Source organism: Andrographis paniculata, unplaced genomic scaffold (assembly GCF_009805555.1).
Source record: "Andrographis paniculata isolate CXL003 unplaced genomic scaffold, ASM980555v1 Contig54END, whole genome shotgun sequence".
In the NCBI taxonomy this organism is placed as follows: domain Eukaryota; kingdom Viridiplantae; phylum Streptophyta; class Magnoliopsida; order Lamiales; family Acanthaceae; genus Andrographis; species Andrographis paniculata.
In genome coordinates, this window is record NW_026137589.1 from 3,089,415 (window position 1) to 3,116,596 (window position 27,182).

General features: G+C 37.8%; 1 pseudogene; it reads left to right on the plus strand.

Annotated features, from left to right (window-relative positions):
* Positions 1-1,824: 1,824 nt before the first annotated feature.
* Positions 1,825-7,359, plus strand: LOC127255461 (vacuolar-processing enzyme-like; annotated as a pseudogene).
* The last annotated feature ends 19,823 nt before the right edge of the window (positions 7,360-27,182 follow it).

Consider the following 27,182-nt stretch of genomic DNA (forward strand, 5'->3'; position numbering starts at 1 on the left):
AAAATAAAAAAAGTGTGAATTTATTGAAAATTTATATAAACAAATATATTTGAAATAAAATTATAAAATTTCACATTAAAAATCATCAATCTATATTTCAATTTAAAATTAATTTAAATATAAAAACGTGACTAATAGAATTCATATATCATATTTAAGTATATGTTTCACATGCAAAAATTACTTGTTCGAAACAATTTTAATTGTGAAATATAATCAATATTATAAATAAAAACACATTATTATTTTTTTATTTTAATATTATTAAATATAAACTAATATAAGAATTGGTTGAAAATAAATAACACGAAAATATCAATAAATATACAAAAAATTATATTATTATTTATACATAGTACAAAATAATAACAAACTAAAAAGTTATAACTAAATTACTTTAAAATATTGTATCGTGTTCGGATTAGGTGACATCCCAATATTTTAGAGTTTCGATGAACTAAAATGTGGGGGAAAAGAACCGTATCGGATGGATAAAGAAAAGAGAAACGTTGCCGAAATATTAATCAGAATCGAAAAAGCCTTTTATAGGAACCTCTGTCACCCACGTCAGGATAATCAATGTCTGAAGTAAAATAGTTGGCAACTGACGATGATTAAATATAATTAATATTATAAATAAAAATAAATCAATTTTTAATTTTTATTTAATTATTAAATATAAACTAATATAGGAAATTACTTGAAGAATAAATAACAAGAAAATATCAATAAATATACAAAAATATATATTAAATTATTTGTACACGCATAAAATAAAATATTATAAATAAATTATACTTTAAAACGATGTATTGTCGTTGATGGAATATTAATCGAGAATTCGCCGAAAAAAATATTGTCGAAGAAAATGAGGAAAACGGCGAGAAGAGTAGGTTGATGTGTTATTGAAATGTGATGAGGAAATAGTCTTTATAGGCACCTCCACCATGCGCATCGGAACAATTAATATCCGAAGCAAAATTGTCGGTGCTATGATTAAATGTAGGTAATCTCCGGTCATAAACATTATATTTAATTTTGATTATAAATATAATATTTAAAATTTTGAATTTCAAGTAATATAATTATGAGTGATAATATAATTATTTTGATTAAAAAATATATATACGTAACGAAACTCATACTGGCCTCTTATAGATAATAACTAAAGTGCTAATACAATTTGTATATATTATTAAAATTATATTATATAAGTAATTTATTATACCAAAAAATATATTTTAGAAAAAAAGTTTAAATATTTTTTTCGGAGTTTGAACCCATTACCTTATCGTCTCTTATTTTATTAGTTAGTTGAAGTATTTAAAAAATTTTAATATTTTTGTCATTTGACTATAAAATAATTGTATGTATCATGATTATTTTTACTTAAAAAAAATTACTTTTGAATGAATAAGCTAAAATAATAAAAACAGTATTTTAAATTATGACAGAAGTATATAAATAGATAAAAATATATTTAATATAATTTATAGTTTTCCAATTAAAATTCATTTATATTTGAAATAAAATTTGTTATTTAATTGTAACTATTTGAAAATTTTCATTCCTAACACAATTTCATTTATCATACCCCAAAAATTATTTTATCCAAAAAAAATAAAAAAATACTGGGAACCTTTGTAACAACAACAACGATAATAATAATAATAATAATAATAATAATAATAATAATAATAAATAAATAAATAAATAAATAAATAAATTAATTAATTAATAAATATTGTCATAAATAAATAAATATTGTCACCCGTCAAGAACGTCATCACTGAGCTACGTGCCTACGTCTATATATACGTTCATTAGTTCGTTGGGATGCTTCACAGCAAGGCCCAAGATGAATCACTTTTACTCCGCCGGTGCGGTTTTACTCTTTGCGCTCTCCATACTGATCCTCGCCGACTCGAGGCTCATCCACCTTCCCTCAGACGCACGCCGATTCTTCCAAGGAGGGGAGGAGGATGATTCCGTGGGGACAAGGTGGGCCGTCCTCGTGGCAGGATCTAATGGATACGTCAATTACAGGCATCAGGTAACAACGATTTATTCTTCCTTTTCTTTTTAAAATAAGATTCAACAAAGATTTTGGTTTGTTCGGATTTATTTTGTGTTGTGTTGCGATTGATGATCCGATTTGAGGCTTTTTGATCCTTGCGTTAAGATTACTGTGTTCGTTTAGGATTTACGTGCGGAAAACTTTCGATTATGAGGCAATCGGTTGATGTGTCGATGTGGAATTGCATAATTTTAGTAAGCTTGTTTGGAGTGGAGCACTGTGCTCTGATTTGAGATTTTCATTGTCAATTTGAAATCACCTAGATGTAGTTCTTGCTGTAGAATGGATTTAGTGTGACTACAAGTTTCTACTGTGATTGTTCTATAAGTAATTTTAGTAAGCTTGTTTCGGAAAAACGGAGTATTATGCTCTGATTTGAGATTTACATTGTCAATTTGAAATTACCTAGATGTAGTTCTTGCCATAGAATGGATTTAGTGCGACTACAAGTTTCTACTGTGATTTTTCTATAAGGAATTTTAGTAGGCTTGTTTGGAAACGGAGCACTTTGTTCTGTTTTAAGATTTTCATTGTCGATTTGAAACTACCTCGAATCCTCGATGTAGTTCTTGCCATAGAATGGATTTAGTGTGACTACAAGTTTCTACTGCTACTCTGTTATTATTCTATAAAGAATTTCATTGTTATAATTATACTTTGAATGAGTGTTTGTCTTCCAAAATACTTTATAGTTTTTTGTCACTGTATTGGCCCCGCGAAAGAGACAAGTATTATGACCAACATACAAACTACTTTTTGTACAGAAAGTTAAAAATCTCTTTTGTCTGGAAGGGGCGTTTGCTTGTGGTATACTACAGTTATCTGATACGCTACTTTGTGTGATGATACCTTCGATGACAGAATTATTTATTGATATTATTGGTTAAATATCTATATATATATATATATATTGTGTTAGATAATCAATTATAGTCATACAAAACAGCTCACCTGAATTTGGAAAGATTAGGAATTAGGGGCCCGGCTCAATATAATATTTCAGCCATCCAAGGCTCTGTTTGGATACAGAGGTTTGAAAGCTTTGTAGTTTCGGAAATTTTTTGAAATAGTAAGAAGTTTGATTCGGATATAGATTGAAATAAGTATTTAATATGATTGATTTTTACAAAGTTACTGGATATTGTTTTGATGAATATTGTTAAAGCTGTAAAAAATATATGTAAACAGAGCTAATAATACTGTTTTAAAAAATAATTTCTTTTGAATGAGTCACAAGTTGTGGGGTGGACCAGTTGAAAGGCTAATAATGCTAATTGCTGCTGGAGATGATTGTGACTGCATACGACTTTCACAAATTTATTGTGTGATTGTTGTTACTTCATAAATCATAATGCTTGTTGTATTGGACAAATATAAGCTATCTTATGTGTTCATTTGGTAACTGTTTTTATTTTCTTTTTATAATTCAATCCTTAAGATTGATTCCGTATAAAAATACACTTTTCTTCTCTCTCAAAACATCGTATTCAAACCAAAACCAAAATTCAAAAAACTTACCAACTAAATATCAGCTACGTTTCAGCATCTTAATTTTCCTACTAGAGACTGAATATTGGCTTTGTATCATTCAGGCTGATGTATGCCATGCATATCAAATATTGAAAAGAGGTGGCCTAAAGGATGAAAATATTATCGTATTTATGTATGACGACATCGCGCACAACATGGAGAACCCTCGGCCCGGCATCATCATCAACAACCCACAGGGCGAGGACGTATACCATGGAGTTCCAAAGGTTTAACACTCCAAATTATCCTTCAATGGTTTCTTGATTGTGCCAGCTCTGCATTTCTTCAACTTTTCCTAACATGGTCGAAATCTTGGAACAGGATTATGTTGGAAGTGATGTTACTGCTGCCAACTTCTATGCCGTGCTTCTTGGTAATAAAACTGCTCTGACCGGGGGTAGCGGGAAGGTGGTAGACAGCAGCCCGAATGATCACATCTTTGTATATTATACAGATCACGGCGGTCCTGGGGTACTCGGTCAGTAAATCCCTTTTACTTAATGTTCACTTGTCGATGCTCGTCGTTTCATCTTTACTTATCTGCACAAAGAAGCCATCTTATGCATTATGAATGTGTTAAAATTACATTGATTAACCTTAGATCATCCTAAATTATGTAACACCCCACTTATTATAGTAAAAATGCATAAAACACCTGTATTTTATTTATTGCATAAAATCCTTTGTGTTAATGTAAATTTTACACATAACACCCTCTTCGTCCAAAATTGATATTTACCTGTAAATATCGATCTAAATTAAGCAAGTTTTACACAATAAAAAGAGGTAAAATATCTTAAATAATCTTTTTTTATATAAAATAAATAAATAAATAATTGATCATTCTTCATTTTTATAGTTTTTTCTAAAATGAATTCATCTAAAAAAAACACTATAAAAGGAAGGATTAATCGATTATTTACTTGTTTATTATATTAAAAAACGACTATTGAATATATTTACTTCTTTTATTTGTATAAAAAGTTCGTATTTAAAACTAAATATCATTTTTAGACGAATAGGGTGTTCTCTACAAATTTTACATTAACACAAAAGTTTCATACCATACATAAAACGCAGGGTGTTGTTTTATGCATTCACTCAAACAAAGGAGAATGTTATATAATTTACCCTTTAATAAATGATGGTCTTTTCCTCGGTATATTAGCCTTCTTTTGAATTGGGACTCCTTTTGACATTTTTGCATAGCACATTCGGTTTACCTTTTATGTTTCTTCTCGATGCTCAAACTGGCTTTCTTGTTCATGATTATGTTAAATACGTGCAGGAATGCCGAACTTCCCTAACATATACGCCGATGATCTCAATAATGTCTTGAAAAAGAAGCATGCTTCTGGAACATACAAGAGCTTGGTAAGCCGGTTGTTGCGTATAATTTTCGTCGTAACTAACTAGCAAGAGCTGAAAATTGACATCGTCGTTGTTGTTTTAGGTATTTTACTTGGAAGCTTGTGAAGCCGGAAGCATATTCGAAGGCCTTCTTTCCAAAGACTGGAATATTTACGCCACAACTGCATCAAACGCTGTCGAGAGTAGCTGGGGAACCTACTGCCCGGGGGAGTACCCCAGCCCACCCCCCGACTACGACGTCTGCTTGGGCGACCTCTATAGCATCGCCTGGATGGAAGACAGGTACTCTCTATCTATATCTATATATATATATATATATCTTCGGCCAATATTGATATTGTGCTAATGATTGATCAGCGATGTGCACAATCTTCGCACGGAAACTTTGAAGCAGCAGTACGAGCTGGTGAGATATATTTTCTCCGTTAGTCAAATTTATTTTCACTTCTCTTTTTCATCCATCCGTCAAATTTATCCTATTACTATATTTGGAAAATTAAAAAAAGTCACTATATACTACCTCCGTCCTGCTCTAAGGTCCCATTTACATGTTGATCTTTGAATATTAATTATTATATGAAAATATAGTACAAATTAAGAGAAAATGACAAAAATACTTATATTAGTGTTTTATGATGCTATTATAATGACATTTGTGTAAAAAATTATACAAATATAAAGATATTTTTAAACGTTAAGTACAATGAGAAAAGGTAAATAAGACCCTAGAGCTGGAAGGAGGGAGTAATTATTACTCTTTTCATTCAACACTTATTTACAATAAATACTACTAACTTTATTACATTCTTTTTATTCGTTATCTTTAGTTACTAACTTAATTTTCAAAAATACCTTCCAACTATTTTTTACGTTTTTTAATTTTTCAATAAAATATTTATTTTCCTTAATTCCCGTGCTGAGCTAAATAGGGAGTATTTTGATATCAAGTTTTCTCTTTTGCGTCTTTTTTTATAAGAAACCGATGTTTTTATGCGTTGGGAATTTCAGGTGAAGCGGCGAACAGCCTATTCGAACTTTTACAGTTCCCATGTCATGCAGTACGGCGATCTCAAGCTTAATGCCAAGGTTCTTTCTCTGTATATGGGCACGGATCCTGCCAACGACAATCGTACTTTTGTCGATGACAACTCTCTCCAGCCATCTTCGAAGGCTGTTAATCAGCGTGACGCTGATCTTCTACACTATTGGCATAAGGTTTCTTCATTCTCTCTCAGAACATAATTAAACTCCTATAATTTTATACGTTCTACATATATATATATATATCTACATAATAATAATCATCTCGTTTACAAATTAATATTCTATTTTTTCTTTTAAACACAATTTCTATTTTTTTTATCTTTCATTCATTTAGTACTTTTAATTTTTACCTTACCATAAAAGATAAATTTGTCAATTTATAGTAAAATACTTTAGGACAATAGAAATTTGATGGATGAAATATGTAAATTAATGATGCAGTTTTTTATTAGTTTAAATTTGTAAGTGAGATGGTCATTTAACCATGTGAATTACTATACTTACAGTTCCGGAAGGCTCCAGAAGGCTCCGACCGGAAATTTTTAGCTCAGAAGCAGCTCGGAGAAGCGGTGGCTCACCGTACACACGTCGACAACAGTATCATGCTGATCGGTAATCTCCTCTTCGGAGCCGAGACGAGCCCTCAAGTGATGAATACCGTTCGACCCTCCGGACAGCCTCTAGTCGACGATTGGGATTGCCTCAAATCTCTGGTAACACGTCAATGATGTTATGTTTCGACTCTCGCATTTATTGCCATATTGCGTCTGTGTAATTAAATTATGGATTTTTCCGACTACAGGTTAGGACGTTCGAGACTCACTGTGGATCGCTGTCGCAATACGGGATTAAACACATGCGGTCACTGGCCAACCTTTGCAATGCCGGCGTGAGTAAGCAGCGAATGGCTGAGGCATCGGAGCAAGCCTGCGCTAGCTTCCCGGCCAATCCTTGGAGCTCTCTCCAGGCCGGATTCAGCGGTTGATTTCACGTGACTTTTTTAAGGTATGCGTTTACGGATTAATTAATGCTCGCTCATTCCCGCGCAAGCATATGCATATATATGTCGATATCGATATGTGTATATATATATATATACTGAAGATTTAACGCGGGAATGAGATGTTTAACTACAATGAACTTACATCTTTATGGCTATGTTTGTGTATATATACAGATGGCTTAGAAGCATAGATATATTTTATATGAGAGCGTTTGTGTTCTAAAAGAAGCATATATAGAGTTTTTATGAGCTTTATTTATTGTTTTTAGGGACTGTATTCTAAAAGGACCCTTTTGATTTGTGTAAAGATATAAATGGTTACTACGTTCTAAAACCCCTGGCCTGGGTGTTTTTTTAAGATAAATTGAGATTTACAATAATTGGTGTTGGAATGAACAGTATAGGGAAAGAGGTAAAACAATAAGGTTGATAGATTTTGCATTTTGATTTAGAGTTTATATAATATTTATTAATATACAATGTGTTTTTAGATTAAACTGACTAATTATCACTTAAGTTTAAAAATTATTGCAAAATGTTTGAACACCCGAACTGACTGGAATAATCAGCAAATTATGCTGTTCATATAATAATTAGGAGCTTTTGAACCCGTGATCTTGCTATTATAATAAATTGTAGTATTGAAGAAATTTGACTGATGTCACATGACAGTACATAATATAAATATATATATAAGCAATCTATTGGATATAAAGTGACAAAATATAATTTAATAATACAATAGATGAATTGACATTCACATGCCACAATTGATGTAGGTTAATAACCATTCCATTCCCAATTAACTCATATACACTTTTATATAAAAGTTCAAGACTATTTAATTTTCCTCTTATACAACAATCCTATGTAACTAAATTGATCACATATCAATTCTATTTTCACGAGATATAAATTTACAATACAAAAAAAGAAAAAAATAATGGTTATGCTTTCTATGAATTATTGTTATATAATTTTCTATTGTACAAATATAAATTTTGTTTTCATATTCAATGTTTATCTAAACCAAAACTCAATTTTCAAAATAAAAAAAAAAAAACATATATACAAATCAACTAATTAGCATATCCATAATTTATTAAAAAGTAAAATAATAATTAGTAACAATATTTTGAATCAAAAATAAATAATAAAAGTAAAATCTCAAAAGTTAAATTTAAAAAAAAAAAAAAACCCTATAATCCAACCCTCATACAATTAAATTTTGCTGGAAGACTTATGATAAAAGAAAAACAGAATGCTGGAAGAATTTAAGGGTGATCGAATGAGTGTGGTAGGTAAATTTGTGATCACAAGATTTGTTTAGAATAAAGAATAAACTCAAGCTTTATATCGAAGATATAAAAATAATATTTAATTTTACATAGTATGAAATTTATTTTTTTTTCTTTTAAAAAAAATTCAAAAGCAAGTTCGTACAAATTTGATCCAAAAAAGACGATATTATAGTGTTAGGCCATCTCCAATCCGTTAACCCCATTTATCCAAGTTGCTACAAAAATTTTATTTCAATCATAACTCCATTTTTCACTATTATTCTTCAAATATTTAATTTTTCCTACTATTTCAAACAACTTTTTATTTTTATAATTTAAAATAAATTTTTTAAAAATTTAGAAAAATTGAAAATAAAAAAATTGAGTGACGCCGGTGCAACACCAAAATTGACATTGCACTGTAGCAATGCAAAAAAGTGGCGCAAAATTTGGAGTCGGTTGGAGACCACCGACGCCAAATAACCCAACGCCATTAGCGGCGCTCGGTTTGAGATGCTCTTAGAGTTGCCCCAATCACACAGCAAAGTCAAAAGACAAAATTTTAATGTTCCATCAAATCAGACAAAATTTTGATGTTACAACGATATAAGCTCCATTGTGTATGTGTATGCTCTTTAGTGTGCGTGCAAATCTTACTAACTACAAACTCTCAAAATAAGGATGTAGTGACTCAATTTTAAAAGCCAGAATATAGAGGCACAATCTAGACTTTCTTTAAATCAGTAAATTTCATGATTTTTTCTAAAGTCAGTGTATAATTATTTCTCTCTTATGTCTTTAGTTTGAGTGTCTGTGACACTCAAAACTCTCGTAAGCCAATAGAGCCTTTCCTTTTCCTTTTCTTTTTCTTTTTTAATGGTATAACGACAATATATGCTCCAAGGAAAACCACATTCACCCCGACCCCACACAGACCAACCAGATACACATACATACAACAGTACCCCCCAAATAATAATTAATACTCATAGGGAAATGAAATGCATGAAATTGGAAAATATATCCAAGGTCCGGTACCTTATTGTCCTTTGCTAGTCAGTCAGTCAGTGATGGCAGCAGATCTGGAACATCGGATGCTGTATCATGAGTATACATACATACACGCAATTGGAGTTACATGGTGATAGATGACAACCACCTACCTCCATCTGCACTGCATTGCACACACTTCATATTCAGAATCTCGTTAAGAACGTGACTGCCTGGAGGACAATCCTAGAAATCCCCTTCTTAATCAATCAGGAGTACTCATATTCATATTAGTGGAACTACACTTCATCTGCCAATTAATTAGCAAACAATGAAATGATCGTCATCCTATATAGTACTATGTATCATATATATATGGCACAGCTCACGCGTTACCAACCTCAATCAAAGCTCTGCATTCATTTCGTTTGTGCTTCCCACTCTCGTCCTCATCAATTGCTAAACTGCAAAATTGCATGTAATAATTGTCAGAAGAAACAATTGTACTACGAGTATGTTAACATGTACGCTTCTAGAAACAACACGATTGTTATAGAAAGCTATAGGTGTGAGAGCAACCTCTGCGCCTCAGCCATGGCCGGTCTGTGCTATTATTTTGGGTGAAGATAGACGAGTTGCCGTCGGTCCTTTGTGTCGGTGATTATGATGTGAATGATGTATAAGTTAGGGGAATATTGTTATGAATAAAGGAACAGAGTTAATGGCAGTGCAAGTCCCGACAAATTCATATGCTAATTGCTAATATGCTCCTCTTTCAAAATTATTTTTGCTATAGCATGAACAGAGCACAATTCCAAAACCACAATCATACCTAGATCTGATACGACCTCTACAGCATTATGCGGATAGATAAACAAACAAACACACCAAATTAAGAACGGAAAAGAAATCATATCCGAAACCGCAATTACAATTTACAAAACAAATCATAGGTCACTTTATTTCCAAATAAACCAAATTACAAACAACATTATTCCAAAAACAAATAAATGAAATAAATAAATAGAAAAAAAAAATCCAAAGAACATAGCTCAAACATCGCAAATGCTGAGCAACAACTACGAATCTGCAGAAATCAATTCCACAAATTCCTATAACAATTGCTTCCCTATCTACACGTCATTACGTACGCGCGCTCCACAATCCGCGCTTCACCTCACAGAAAACTCAGATATTGACTGCGGATCCAAAGATAAATGAAAGTACCGCTACAGCGAAACCGACGGCGAACGACGGAACCGCGATTCCAGCGGACGACTCTGGAGCCGGCGCCGGCGCCTCCGCCGCGAGTGAGGTCTGCGCGAGAGCGAAAATTGTCAGCATCGCAACTGCAATAGCCAAAGCTTTGATCTGAGGAACCTCCATTGTTGCTGTTTTAGGACGAACGGTGAGGTAGATGAGAATAAAGGAAGAGAATGTTTCAATTGGTTTTATTGAAGGTTATTGAATTGATTTGATTTGAAGAGGTGAAATGCAACGTGTATATATAGCGGAAGAAGCTACCCTAGTTTAGAGTAGGGCAGCGGGAAGACGACCGTTGTGCACGGGCAGCTGCCCGAATTCACAGACTGGCGTACAGCTGGTCGTTGATACGACAGCTTAGCGCGATAATCACTGTTTACCGCTGGCTAAATATAACTATCTATTTATGTATGTATATATATATATAAATAAAATAAAATATTGTTATAATACAATGGAATTATTTTTAAACAAAAAAAATTGGATTTTCAAAAAAAAAAAATTTGATTGTATTTTTTATATAAGATATAAAAAATAAATATAAAAAATAATATGTTAATATTTTTTGAAAAATATGGGTGTATTTTTTTATTTTTTTTTAAAGGAACACATCCATCTCCGAAAATTATATGGATTATGTTTTTTTCTTAAAAAGAAAAAATATATTCTTTTCTTCTAAAATATCTCATCATACATCAAATTCGAAAAGAAAAAAAATTCAATCCAATATGCTTTCAATAAATTTTATTTTATTTTAGATTATACTAGTATAATATAAAGTTCTGTTTTTTTAAAAATAATTATTTTATTTTTTACTATTTAATTATTATGATTATTTATAAAAATAATTATTTTTATGTCAAAATATCATCTTTAAACTATTATTCAAATCAAATATAAAATAAAATAAAAAATCTAAAAATTACACACATAAATGTAATTGATAATACAAATCCATGTTTATTTTATAGCAAACTTTTCCTGTCATTTTTTGTTTCTGTTTCTATAGCAGTTATAAAATTTTTGGAGCTTTAGAGAATTTTGAAAAAGAGTAAAATATTATATAGTATTTGATTTGATATTTTGTGCAGAAAAAATTAATATTTGATATAATATATTTTAAAAATTTAATATTATTAAATAGTAGTATAACATTTTTAAATATATATATATATAAACAGACTAATTGTCTTTATTGTATGATAAATTATTATTATTATTATTTTTATATAATATGTAAATTTGCTGCCGCTATTCACATTGTATAAATTATTTTATTAATAAGCTATGTAGTGTAAATGATCTCATTTCCTTAAAGTAATAATCCCTCGTTCTCATAACTAAGTATCCATATTTTTGTTTCGGTCTGTCTCACAACAAAGTATCTATTTTTTTTACAAATACTCTTACAACTTCCAATATATTACATAAATATCATTATTTTTATATTACTGTTGATGTAATTTTTCAACAAAAATAAAGTAAAATTCAAAGATATAGAAAATATCCTTAAACTTGATTAATTAGTGCCTGAGATTAGGAATCTCTAAACACTGTATGGTACAGAAAATAAACTGGAAAATAAAAGACTGAAATTTAAAGTGGTGATCCCCAAATCTGACTTTGCTTTGTTGAAGTTGATTGAAGATGCCTTGCCAAATGATGATCCAAACCTTTAAATATTCTCTGGGAAACCGTACTGAAAACCGTCACCCGAACGGTTACAACGTCTCCTTCCCAACCGTCTTCCAACCCCTTTCATGCTGACACGTGTCCCCAGCAGACCAAAATTATCCCTATATTTCACTCTTCGAGCCGACCACAGACCTTCCGCTCTTTTGGCCCGACTTCGTCCTTCGCCCGTCCTGCTTCTTCGCCCGACCTCACTTGGGCCGACCTCCGCATCAGCCGCCCTCTGTCTTCGATCAAAGACCTCCGCGTCTGTCCGTACCTCTTCCTTGCCCGACCTTCCTCTTGACAGACCTCCGCGTCTGCCCGACTTCGTCTTCTATCCGATCTACGGTTTACCCGACCTGCGGACTTCCTATCCTGATGACTTTCCGTCTTGAGGATCTCCCGACCTGAAGACCTTCCGACCTGAGGTCTTTCCGTCCTGAGGGTTTACCGACCTGAGGTCCTTCCGTCTTGAGGACCTTCCGTCTTGAGGACCTCCCGACCTGAAAACCTTCCGTCCTGAGGACCTTCCGTCTTGAGGACCTCCCGACCTGAAAACCTTCCGTCCTGAGGACCTTCCGTCTTGAGGACCTCCCGACCTGAAAACCTTCCGACCTGAGGTCTTTCCGTCTTGAGGACCTACCGACCTGAAAACCTTCCGTCCTGAGGACCTTCCGTCTTGAGGACCTCCCGACCTGAAAACCTTCCGACCTGAGGTCTTTCCGTCTTGAGGACCTACCGTCCTGAGGACTTACCGACCTGAGGTCCTTCCGTCTTGAGGACCTACCGTCCTGAGGACTTACCGACCTGAGGTCCTTCCGTCCTGAATTTTCCTTAGAAATAAATCTATTTTCCTTGATTTCCTCACGGCGTCCTTCAGCCAGTTCAATCAACTCTATTGCCAGGTCCATTCTTCTTTTTACCTTGGGCTTTTAACCTAATTCTAAATTTCGTACGTAACAACTTGCCCGCCGCCAAGGGACTTTCAAACGCCATTTAACAATCAATGTTTGGAAGTTCATAAATCATTACCCTCTTGAAAAATTCCCTTAGCAACTGCACCAGTTACTGCAACACTCCTGAGTAACTCCCTTCCCTGCAATACGAGCTTTTGTGAATCACAATCCCAAAACGCTCTAAACATGGCGAATCAATACATTCTTGCCCTTCCTTTCGACGGAACTCTCCCAGAGGGCCCATTTTCAGCCTCGAAAGTACTAACTCCGACGATCCGCCCATATTGCACTACCCCTGAAGATTCAAATCGGATGAGGGAAGTTTTGGAATCCCGAAATGCCTTGGCTATCAACAATCCTAACTATCAAGCAGTTCGCATTCGAGACAGCATCAAAACCCATCTCACGGACCCAAAAGATCCTTACCGCGCTTGGTATCGACGGGTAGCAGAACACTTCCAGACCCAATGGCGATCTCAAAAAATCGACCAAGCAATACTACTATCCACCATGCCTATCAACCTGCATGAGAAGGTGCTCTTGGCCATATCTGCCTTCTGGAATGCAGAAAATGGGACTTTCCTCCTACCCTCTGGCCCCTTTGGTTCAACTCTTATGGACGTGGCAATGATCGCACATCTCCCAGTCGTGGGTGAAGACCCTGTAATGGGAGCCCTAGATGGGCAGGAGCCATCAGAAGACCATCCAGGGTGGTCCTTACAAAGTGTAAAGGAATGGGGTTGGACAAAGTTCGCAACCGACCAGCAAGGGGCTCCAGGGACCCCTGTAACCGACCGGGAGCATACTGCCTTTATCATTTTTTGGCTTTGTAGGTACGTAACTGTTTCCCCTTCCAAATGTGTTCTTCCTTCGCATCTCGACCTGGCCATTCATATCGCGTCAGGTCGGTTCTTCTCCCTCGGCACCCTGTTTTTAGCCAATCTGTTTGAAGGACTCACCAGGGTTAGCCTTCGTCTAACAGATAATGATAGTAGAAAATTAGACACTGCCGCGTCGGGTCCTTTTTGGTTTTTAGAACTTTGGCTCCGTCTTTACTTCCCCAACGCGTTTAACCTAGGATCTCCGCCCACTATGCCAATAGCTGAAAAACATTTGGGATTAGCCCTCAACCGACTCTGCTCAGGACGCAATAAACTCCAATCTTCCGATCCAATAATAACCGCAATTTTAACAGATACCCGCAGTAACTCTCGATTTTCTATGTATAAAAAATATGCGGGTTATGCTCCCGACCATTTTTGGCCCTTTCCAGCACCAAATCCTCTTCCGACTCCTGAGCCTTGTCCTCATCCCACCTATTCTTTTGCCTGGGACGTTGCCCTCAAGCCCAGGTCTCTTTTTAGTAGCAAGAAACTTGATAAAAAGGGGCAGAAAACCTTTTACACTTTTAATTATGAACCTCAATTCATGGCACGCCAGTTCGGCTGTTGCCAAGGTATCCCTGGACCCGTCGCTTGTCCTCATATAATTTTTCAAAGTCCCGACCGACGAGTCCTACCAAATTCAATCCCTTCTTATATCTCCCAGCTCACCACGTACATAATTTCCAATTCTTATATTCCTTTCCGCTCCAACCCTGAGACTGTAGAAACATTCAATGAATGGTGGTCGGTTGTATGGCCCCTGATTTCCCCTGATGAGGGTCGGTTGCTGAACATACTCCTTCCACCCCAAGGATTGGTTCTAGGGGCGGCTAGACATACTAGCACTCAACAACAAACAGCCGCCCCGGGGACCGGATCTAGTGTTCCAATACGAAAAAGGAAAGCTTCCCAGCTGCAAACACCCCCGACCTCTAGGGCCGACCAGCAAGCGCAAGCGGACCTTGGAACTACTAAAACATCAGCAAGGATCCGACCCCGAATAGGTAATTTTTCTTAAAACCGTGAACCAATTCACTATATCTTAACTTTGATTTCACATATCATTCACCAGAACCGACCTTGGCAGCACCGACCACACAACCGACATCAGCCCCAGCCGACCAACCTTTGGTCCCGACTGAGGCAGTTCCTCTCCAAACCCCTACTCCACTTCTCACTTTGCCAATGAGCAGTCAGGCGGAGGACCCGACGAGGAGGCAAACTCTTCCTCCTGCACCGAGGAGCGGTCGGGCCAGGCACCCGACCAGGAGGCAATCTTTACCAGCAGCGCCTATAGAACCTGTAAGTTCTCTCATCGGCAAAACTTAGGATTCTAATGATCATCTTTGAGATATCTAACAACAACATTTCCATGATTTTTCAACAGACACCTTCACCCATCGCGTCAGCAGCAGGGGTCTCTTCAGCCAGCGAGGGGACTACTTCCCAGATGGGTCGCCCGCCATACATGGCATCAGACTCATCCATTTCGAAGGAAAGACCAACTGCCCTCGCCGAAGCTGACCCTCAAAACGACATCCTTGATGTTGCTGATCCCGAAATCGAAGGTGCCCCAGAGATCCCGGCTGCAGTGGCTCTAGAAGCAGCCGCCCAACCTGCAGCCGCCCAGCCAGCAGCGGCGCTCCCTCTAGCCATCGAGTGGCAGGCAGAAGAACCACCTGCGGCAGCCCAACCTCCAGAAATGGAAGAAATGTCTTCATCCGAATCAGAGACTTCTGTGAATTTGGTAAGATTAAACCAATCCATGCTACAATGTTTCTTTCAGAAAACACTAACTGTTTTACATACTACTTTCAATAGGGACCCAGGTCGGCACCTCAGCGACCATTCGCAGCAGCCGACGAGTCGGCTGCTGTTATACCAGAGGTCTGCCCTACTCGACCGACCTCATTGCTGCCCCCCTCACTGACAGCAGTCCGCCCAGAGGTAACACATATCTTATCTGAATAAATTTGCACCTCCCTTGGAATACTTATTGATATTGTAGGACTTGCAGGGGCCTTCGGACTTAGCTGTCCTATCGACTGTTCCGGTTCCGGCGGAGGCCCGAACTATATTCACTGAGGCCATTAACCATCCCCTGTCAGAATTGAGATCCGACTTAGTGGACAAACTCATTCAGACGGTTGGTGGCCTTCTCTTCTACACTCCGACGGAATCGCCAGCCGTCCCCATTCTGCATCGGCTGATGGAAAGACTTACAGAGCTCAAGACTGAAATACTAGTCATTGGACTCCTGTCAGCCGAAACCCCCCAGCCCGACTTCGTTCAAACAACGCTGGAGAACTCTTTGGCTAAGACCCGAGAATCCCTTCAGCAGACTACTGGAAGGCTGGGCGGTCTCCTTAGCACGAAAGCTCAAGTTGATGAAGCTATTCAGAAAAAGGAGGCAGAATTGCGGGAGCTAAGGAAAGAACAGTCTACCCTGGATAAGCACATTACCAATGAGCAGTGTCTGCTTGAGAGGTATACCAAGAATGAAGCTGAATTGGATCAAGAGCTGAAAACCCAAGCCCGATCCCAATTCATCATAAGATATCAGACGGCTGCCAATACCAGAAGGCTATCCAGGGATGAAATCAAATGGACACATATAAAAACTGCCCTAGGGGCACTGTTGTAATATTTCCCCCTTTGTAACAACATTTGACTTAGTAATCCATTTTTTCTTTCTTCTCTCAAGACAAGGATCACCTTTCAATTTCCAACTTTGTAGGAATCGAAACAAACTCCTTCTTTAAAAGAACATTGTTTCTCACATTTTAAGAAACACATTCCAAGGCATATTTTGAAAATCAAAAACACTTAAAGTGTTAACAAACATGGCGAATGACCGACCTCATGTTCCATCAAGCAACTGGGAAGGTGTTCTTCAACCCTTCTTTGTGGGTAATCACCCTATTGGAGGCCATGCAGAAGATTTGCTACATATACTCAAGCAACTAGACTTCAAATTCCGATTCTCCCAACGAGGTAGAAGAACCATTCATCGCGTCATCCGCCTGATGGAAAAAATCATCGAGGGATATGAACCTCTTCGTGACATCCTTAGCCGCATTCCTGATCTTCATCATCACATGGAAATGATCGAAAATCACGCAGCAACCATACTTCCAGATCTTGGTTGGGATAATATATTTTCCAATCAACGAAAAGTCTTTTCAAGATTGCGCACCATTGTTGACCGTGAACATCAAGCCCTAACAGACATGCAAGCACGTACCCATCAAGATCTAGACGACATGCAAAGCCAATGGGAAAGGTACCGACCAGATTTGGAAGATCTTATTGAAGAAGAACCAGAGCTAATATCCACTCACTGGGATGAAAAGTCTGATTCAGAGGCAGAAAATTTCTCACAAATACATGATGACTAACAGAAATGAACCTTTAAATAGGTTCGAACCCGAACCCCATAAATGGGTTCTGAAAATAATATTTTGTTTCAGGCAGTTTTGCTATCTGAAAAGGCAGGATAATACCTCTTCAGATATTTAGCATTAATACAATCATGTACTCTTCTCCCTTCATGATTTACAATAATGAAAGCGCCATTCCCAATATCTTTTTGAACAATGTATGGTCCTTCCCAATTCGGTGACCACTTTCCCAATTGGTCAGTTTTCTTATATGTAGGAAGGATGGTCTTCCAGACTAGGTCTCCTTTTTGGAATGTCTTGTGAAGAACTTTCTTTCCGTAAGTCCTTGCTCTGATTTCACTCTGTTTCACACTTCGACCTATTGCATGAAGTCGGTTAACATCCAAATCCTCCAACTGTTGCAACATAAGTTGTTGGTATTCTTTTGTAAGATCACTATCAGTAAACTCTGTTCGGCCAGATGATACTCGAATTTCGGCTGGTAAAACAGCATCTTGGCCAAACGTGAGTTGGTAAGGTGAGAACCCTGTGGCCGTATTTCTGGTGTTCCTATGTGCCCATAAAGCCTGAGACAATAACAAATGCCACTTTCTTGGGTTTCCTTCAACCATCTTCTTTATAATCCCAATAATGATCTTATTTGCTGCTTCCGCTTGTCCATTGGCTTGGGGATAATAAGGTGACGAATGGTGTAATCGAACACCGAATTCTGCCAAGAAATTAGAGAACTTTTCCCCTGTGAAAACCAAGCCTTGGTCGGTTGTTATAGACTGAGGAATACCATATCTGTAAATAATTTGATTCAAAACGAAGTCTATCACTTCTTTCTGATCCACATTTTTCAAAGCAATTGCTTCTACCCATTTGGTAAAGTAGTCAGTCGCAACCAATATGAAACAATGATGTTTCGATGAAGCAGGATGTATTTTCCCAATAATATCCATAGCCCATGATTTAAAAGGCCATGGTTTTGCCAAGAATTGCAATTCGGTTACTGGCAAATGGTTTAAATTTCCATGTCTCTGACATTCCTGGCAGCCTTTGGCAAATTGTATGCAATCTTCGAAAATCTTAGGCCAGAAAAAACCCAAACGATGAATGGCCCATCGCATATTCAGACCTGCCCGATGAGCTCCACATATCCCACCATGTACTTCTGTCATTACCTCTAGAGCTTCTTTAGACCCCAAACATTTCAAAAGTAAACCTTCAAATGATCTCTTATACAAAATTCCATTTATCAATTGAAAACGCAAAGCCTTCAAACGTGTCGCAACTGAAACACTTGCGCCTGGATTCTGTAAATACGTGATAAGCTCTGTTCTCCAATCGGGCACTGTTTCGCTTGTATCTTTGTGTCCGACTATAACCACGCCGTCGGGCTCCTGCCCGACAGTAACTATGCAGTCGGGCTGCTGTCCGACAGTCTCCTGCCCGACCATAACTTTGCAATCAGGCTCCTGTCCGACAATAACTTCGCAGTCGGGTTCCTGTCCGACAGTCTCCTGCCCGACCATAACTTTGCAGTCAGGCTCCTGTCCGACAGTCTCCTGCCCGACCATTCGGTCACATATTGGGTCTGTCTTTTCTTCTATGCCCGACTTGACCTCCGACCACATATCCTCCAGAATTCCTTTACAGGCCCTTTGAGCCAACTCATCAGCACGTTGGTTTTCTTTCCTCGGAATGAACTCAATTATTACTTCTGAGATTTTCGTCAGTAACCGACCCACAATGTCCCTGTATCTGCGAAGATGAGGGTAATTGCAAACATATTGATTGTTTACCTGGTTGATTACTAGTTGAGAATCCCCTCTTATGATTACAGACTGGACCTTCCTGGCTATTAAAGCCTCCAAACCCAAAATTAAAGCTTCATACTCTGCCGAATTATGGGTCATGGCTTCCAATCGTAGTTGTAAGTTGATCTTTTGACCGTCAGGACCTTGCAAAAAGACCCCTGCCCCTGATTTGTTTCCAGAGGTAGAACCATCAAAGAACATCAACCATGTTCTGGTACTTATATAAGGTACACATCCGACCTGTAGATTATTCAAATATGATGAACGACCAAGTGGTCGGACGCTATCACAAAGAGAATACCCGACTTGTGAAAATTCTGCTAAGAAGTCGGCTACTGCTTGTCCCTTGACTGCCCTCAAAGGGGAATGTTGAAGATCAAAAGGAGCCAATTTGATGGCCCACTTCATGAGTCTGCCCTTCATAGTAGGTCTCTGTAAAATCAATTTGATGAGATCCACCTTTGATATGACCTCAACTCTTCTGGGCAGCAAATAATGCTCGAGTTTAGTACAAGCAAAGACCAATGAATAACACATTTTTTCTGGCATAGTGTAATTCAGTTCTGGTCCTGTAAGGGTTTTACTGAGATAGTAAATTGCCCTTTCCTTCCCGTCATCACCATCCTGTGCCAATAAACAGCTAACCACTTCATATGTATTTGCCAAATAAAGTTTGAGTGGCCGACCTTGTTTAGGAGGCATCAAGACTGGAGGGTGAACCAATGCCTGCTTGATAGCATCTAAAGCCGTCTGTTGATCGGGACCCCATTCAAAAGCATTTTTCCCAGCTTTCAACAATTTAGTAATGGGTCTGACCTTGCCAGCAGCATTAGAAATGAAACGCCTCAAATAATTCACCTTACCCAACAGACTTTGGATTTCTTTAACCGTCTTAGGTGGCCGACTATCAAGAATGGCTTTGGCCTTATTGGCATCAATTTCAATTCCTCTCTCATGAACTAAAAATCCTAAAAAGCTCCCGGCTGATATTCCAAAAGCACATTTGGTTGGATTCATCTTCAACTTGTACTTCTTCATTCTTTCGAATGCCTCTTCAAGATTTCTCAAATGTTCGTCAAAACTGGCAGATTTAACAATAACATCATCAATATAAACTTCCATAGATCTGCCAATTAAATCATGAAAGATTGAATTCATGGCTCTTTGGTAAGTTGCCCCTGCATTCTTTAACCCGAATGGCATGACTGTCCATTCATAAATACCTAAAGCCCCTGGGCATCTGAATGCTGTCTTAGGAATGTCTTCTTCTGCCAGAAATATTTGGTTATAGCCTGCATAACCATCCATCAGACTAAGGATTTTATGCCCTGCTGCTGCATCTATCAACATGTCGGCCATAGGCATCACATATTCATCCTTAGGGGTAGCTAGATTCAAATCCCTGAAATCGATGCATATCCTAATCTTACCATTTTTCTTGACCACTGGCACAATATTAGCCAGCCACTCCGCATAACGGCAAGGCTGAATGAAACCCACTTTGAGAAGTTTTTGGATTTCTTCCTTGATTTGAGGCATCAGATCCGGGCTCATTCGCCTTGGAGGTTGTTTGTAAGGTTTACAACCTTCTTTGATAGGCAATCGATGCTCTATTAGACTTCTTGTCAAACCAGGCATCTCTGAATAATCCCATGCTAAACAATCAATGTTGTTTCTAATAACTTCGAGCATCATTGTTTGTTGCTCTTTAGACAAATAACCACTTAACCTGATCACTTTTGGAACCAATTCGGTTCCTAAATTAAACTCCAATAATGGGTCTTGTGATGAAGCTGTTGGTTCTGTTTTTTCTAATAAGTCGGGCCAACGAAATTGTTCATCTTCTTGGAGGTGAACATCCAGAATTTCTTTACTATTTTCTGCTTTATGTAATAATTGCTTTAAATAGAACTTATTAATAAGAGAACTACATACTTCTAAGCTTGTATCTTCCATTACAAACAAATTATATGGGAATGGGTGTGGCTTTATCATGAGCCATACAATAAAGGTGTTCTTTTAATAGAACATCGAGTTCTGGCCAGTGACTTTATAACCCTTGTTTGGGTATTCCCTGGCCATATACAATTGAGACATCGGAGCCAAAGGACTGGAATAAAACACTGACTCTTCAACTTGTTCTGATACATCGAATGGGTTGTCATTCGCTTCCATTTTGAAGACCTGATTTCCTTCCCAGAACATTAATTGTTGGTGCAAGGTTGATGGCACACATTGAGAGGCATGAATCCAGTCTCTTCCCAGCAAGAGAGAGTATGTCGTATCTGCGTCCACAATGAAGAAAACAGTGGAGATCTTCTTTGGCCCGACCTCGATCGTGGCAACCATCATGCCTTCAGGCTTAGTCGGCTGCCCTGTAAAACTTGTCATTTCGAATTCCACAGGAGACAGATCATGAATTCCTTTCCCTAGCTTCTTGAGAGTCTTCAATGGCATAACATTAAAGACTGCTCCATTATCCACGAAAACCTTTGTGATTGGTTTCCCACAAATGTGAGCATTAACATACAGAGGTTTCAAATGAGAGATCGCACCCTCTGGAATAGGAGGGAACACAATCGAAGGTGTTTCCGACTGAGGATCGGAATCTAAGGTCTTTGCCCCCTCTGTCTCCTCTAATTCACCATCTGCCAAGAATGCCCATAAAGGTTCATCCATAGTTTCATCTACCAAACTCGCCCACATCGGTTCATCACTCATCTGATTAATCTCTGTCATTCGACAAGGGATTCGTGGTCCCAGACGAGATTTAACAGATCTTGAACTTTCCTCTGTAGTTACTACTTCTTCCTTTGTCTTATCCCGAGATTGAGATTGAACCGTCAAAGATTCAATACGGAATTCTTCAAGAGATGGATTGATGTTGATTCGTTCACAATGTTGGCATCTAAAACCTTTAATTATTTCATCTGCCATCCCTTTACCTTTCCCCAGTCCCGACGAACTTCCTTTGGCGTAGTCGGAAGCGCCTAATCCGACGTTCGGTTGCTTTCCTGAACAGACCCGACTGGACCGACCTTTTGGAGATTGAGTGGCTGCTCCTTGCTCGTTAGTCGTTTGTTCTGTAAAGACTCTAATAGACTGATCTCTTGCCAAGTGGTCGGCTGCTTTTTGTTCGTCGGTTAGTCGTTTTGCTATAGGAACTCGTTTCCCATACTTTGCAGCATACCTGCGTTTGGCATTGCGAATCTGTGTACGATTCATACCTGGGAACCGAGGATCTATATCAACTGGTAAAGGCTTTTTGTTTCGAGCCCAATTGCTCCCGACCGACCCTGTTTTTCTGGTCGGGTGATCACGTACCAAAACCTTTTCTTTCACCTCCACATTAAACGAACCGTCTGGATGGTCCCACTTTTCAGCAACTGGCTTCTCACAAACTTTGAGTCGTTCTTCCGGTCGGCTGCTGTTTGGCCGACTTCCCTTTTTTGTTTCGGGGCTTGGCTGGGTTCGTTCCCCTTTTTGTCCATCGTTGGCCGAACTTTTCCTTGTTTCCGAACTTGGTTGGATGTCAACCATTGCCGTTGTTACATTCGGAAACGGTTGCTGGTCTACACCTAGAGTGATGTATTTGAGCCGACCTGTCTTGATGGCCTTTTGAATTTCCTTCCTAAAATGAGTACACTGACTTGTAGTGTGTGTGAAAGAATTATGCCACTTACAATATGGTCTCCCTTTGATTTCTTCTTTAGTGGCAAGTCTTTGCCCCTTTGGAATACGGATCTGCCCATCAGTCAGTAGGATATCAAAGATTTCATCAGCTTTCGAACTATCAAAGGTCGGTTGCTCCTTTCCTTCAGATCCTGGTACTGGCTTCAATTTAGGACATACATACGGTTTTCCAGAAAGGATTTCGGCTGCCATCTCTTCTGACTGATTAAAATCAAAGTCACATGTTTCTGTTCCCATACTCGCCATATGTTGGCCTCTATTACGCCTGTTATGCTGATCTTCCTCTCTGAACAAAGACTCTAGACGTCCTGCCTTGGATGCAAGACTTGCCAAATCCTCAACATCCAGGGCAGTGAGTGCCTTTCTTAAACGAGTATGCATATTCCGGACCACTAAATTGGTCATCTCTTTCTCACTGATTACCGTAGGACATCGTCCCTTCATCAATCGCACCCTTTCTATAAACTGTGAAGCAGATTCTTCTGGAAACTGTCTCAATTCTAGAAGATCAGTTAAAGAAACAACTGGTAAAGGATTGAAGAATCTAGCGTGAAATGCCATCTCCAGTCCTTCCCAAGTCTGAATTTGTCCAGGAGGCAGACTTACAAACCATGAAAACGCCGTTCTAGTAAGAGATAACCCAAACAGCTGTAACTTATAAAAAGGGTTATTGCCAACTTCTCCTAATTGTGCTGTGAACCGACCAACATGTTCTATGGTGGAAGATCCGTCCTCCCCTGAGAATGCATGAAAGTCGGGTGGTCGAAAATTCCTTGGGAGAGGGTGTTCATTAATGATCCTTTCTGGGAAAGGTCTCTGATATGCAGGGCGGTTAGCCATCTGAGGAGTTAATCCATACTGATCCCTTAATATATGTGCAAGCTCATCAGGATCTACATGAAAGCGTTGATGATCAGGAACATGGAACGGATCCTGCACAGGAATATGAATAGGATCATGTATATATCCTTCAGGCCTGTCCTCCCTTGTATTATTCGTCTGCGGATTGGTAACCCTTGGTCCCAGTGGAACAGTGTTGGGAAAAGTCAGAGGAGACTTTCCCCTATCCATTCGGTTGGGATTTGTGGCACTTGGAAATGTACTATCCACGAATGATGGCCCTGCGAAATTTGCCTGTGGTCTGGATGGTGATATTCCTGGTGGAGTTTGAGTGGGTTGAAGACTAACCCTTGACAGTGCTTGATCTATCATGTTCTGCATCAGATTCTGTTGCTCACGCAACATGTTCGTTTGTTGCTCACGCAACATTTGTTGAACAAAAGACCACCATTCAACTGGTGGTTGTGGGATTTCCCCGGCAGTTGGCCCAATAGGTGGTGGAACGGATTCTCCCACCGGTGCCGAAGATGATTGAGGTTGTGAACCTGCCATATGGACCCTTCCGATGATACGGCCGGATCTAAGACGTATGAAATTATCGCCGGAATTGGAATGAGCAATTTTGTCTTGCTCCCACTGTGGTCGCCAATTTGTTGATGTAATTTTTCAACAAAAATAAAGTAAAATTCAAAGATATAGAAAATATCCTTAAACTTGATTAATTAGTGCCTGAGATTAGGAATCTCTAAACACTGTATGGTACAGAAAATAAACTGGAAAATAAAAGACTGAAATTTAAAGTGGTGATCCCCAAATCTGACTTTGCTTTGTTGAAGTTGATTGAAGATGCCTTGCCAAATGATGATCCAAACCTTTAAATATTCTCTGGGAAACCGTACTGAAAACCGTCACCCGAACGGTTACAACGTCTCCTTCCCAACCGTCTTCCAACCCCTTTCATGCTGACACGTGTCCCCAGCAGACCAAAATTATCCCTATATTTCACTCTTCGAGCCGACCACAGACCTTCCGCTCTTTTGGCCCGACTTCGTCCTTCGCCCGTCCTGCTTCTTCGCCCGACCTCACTTGGGCCGACCTCCGCATCAGCCGCCCTCTGTCTTCGATCAAAGACCTCCGCGTCTGTCCGTACCTCTTCCTTGCCCGACCTTCCTCTTGACAGACCTCCGCGTATGCCCGACTTCGTCTTCTATCCGATCTACGGTTTACCCGACCTGCGGACTTCCTATCCTGATGACTTTCCGTCTTGAGGATCTCCCGACCTGAAGACCTTCCGACCTGAGGTCTTTCCGTCCTGAGGGTTTACCGACCTGAGGTCCTTCCGTCTTGAGGACCTTCCGTCTTGAGGACCTCCCGACCTGAAAACCTTCCGTCCTGAGGACCTTCCGTCTTGAGGACCTCCCGACCTGAAAACCTTCCGTCCTGAGGACCTTCCGTCTTGAGGACCTCCCGACCTGAAAACCTTCCGACCTGAGGTCTTTCCGTCTTGAGGACCTACCGACCTGAAAACCTTCCGTCCTGAGGACCTTCCGTCTTGAGGACCTCCCGACCTGAAAACCTTCCGACCTGAGGTCTTTCCGTCTTGAGGACCTACCGTCCTGAGGACTTACCGACCTGAGGTCCTTCCGTCTTGAGGACCTACCGTCCTGAGGACTTACCGACCTGAGGTCCTTCCGTCCTGAATTTTCCTTAGAAATAAATCTATTTTCCTTGATTTCCTCACGGCGTCCTTCAGCCAGTTCAATCAACTCTATTGCCAGGCTCATTCTTCTTTTTACCTTGGGCTTTTAACCTAATTCTAAATTTCGTACATAACAATTACACATACTAATAAAATTATTTTAGTTATTTTTACTTTATTCATACTATATTTTAATATAATATTAATATTTTTAAAACTCCCGTGCATAACGAGAATGAATGCATACTTACCTTTGCCTTAAAAAAAAGGGGGAGGGGGGGAGGGGGGCTACACAGTCCATTTACATATACAGCTTTCAGGGGAAAATATATTTATTTTTAGCATCCTTAAATGAACAATTAGTTTATATTATTATAATTCAATGGCTTTTGCCTTATTATTATTAGTATATACGTTTTAACAAAATTTTGTACAGCACTAACATGTTCTGATCTGATATGGAATCATATTTTTTATGATTATGTCTATTTCGATCCACCTCATCTCCAACCTTATTCCTCTTTACATATTACATGTTTTCTGTTAATTAATATTAAAATTTATTAATGAGTATAATTTCAAGACAGTATTGTTGAGTAAAATGAATTAATTTATATATAAAATTAATTAAACTAAAGAATAATAATAATAATAATAATAATAATAATAATAATAATAATAATAATAATTCAAAATTCAGATATTATATTTTGATACGCTTAAATACATTGTAGTAATATTTTTAATAAAGAAATGTCATCCAATATTAGAAGGCATGGTTAAGTGAGCCAGACAAAGACATTTGTTTCGTGAAACCATATCATTCAAATTGCATAACGGATACAAACTAATGAAGAACGTGTCTACTTTGGGTGTTTTTGTTCGGGAATTGAATTTTAAATACACTGTTCATTTCATTTTTTTTTTTTCAAAAACATCAAATTAAATACCTATTTTTTATTTTTTATATTATACTAAAAATTAATTTTACATTCAAAACATCACATCAACGTTTATTTATATCACCATACATTTTTTAGTGTTCAAATCCCAACTCAAAATCCAAACCCCCAAACAATTATAAAATGATGCTATTGTTTGGAAGTTTGGGTTTTTAGTTTGAAATTTGAATAATAAAAAATAAGAACTTAATTTATGTTTAAAAAAAAAAAAAAAAAACTTTTAATCAATAGTAAAATTTGGGTAATATCTTATAAGGGTGTGTTTGTTTGAGGGATTTGTTTGGATTTTCACTATTCATTTTATTTTTTTCCCCAAAAATATTAAATCAAATACCTATTTTTTATTTTTTTATATTATACTAAAAATCAATTTTACACTCAAAACATCACATCAACACCTATTTATATCACATCATACAATTATTCAAATTCAAAATTTTTACTATTCAAATCCCAACTTAAAATTCAAACCCTCAAACAAACACACCCTAAAAGAAAACACTACTCGATTCTATTCCATTCCCTTGACAAAATCAAATCAGAAGTAAACTCACCTAAATGCATGATATTAGAAATTGCCAAAAACGTTAGTTTGTATCAATAAATCTTGATAAATAAAACCGGGTTACGGATTATCAAACTACAAAATCGTCTACACGAAAAAGACCTTCAAGACTACGCTACAACATCTAATAGTAATCATGCTCGCTAAA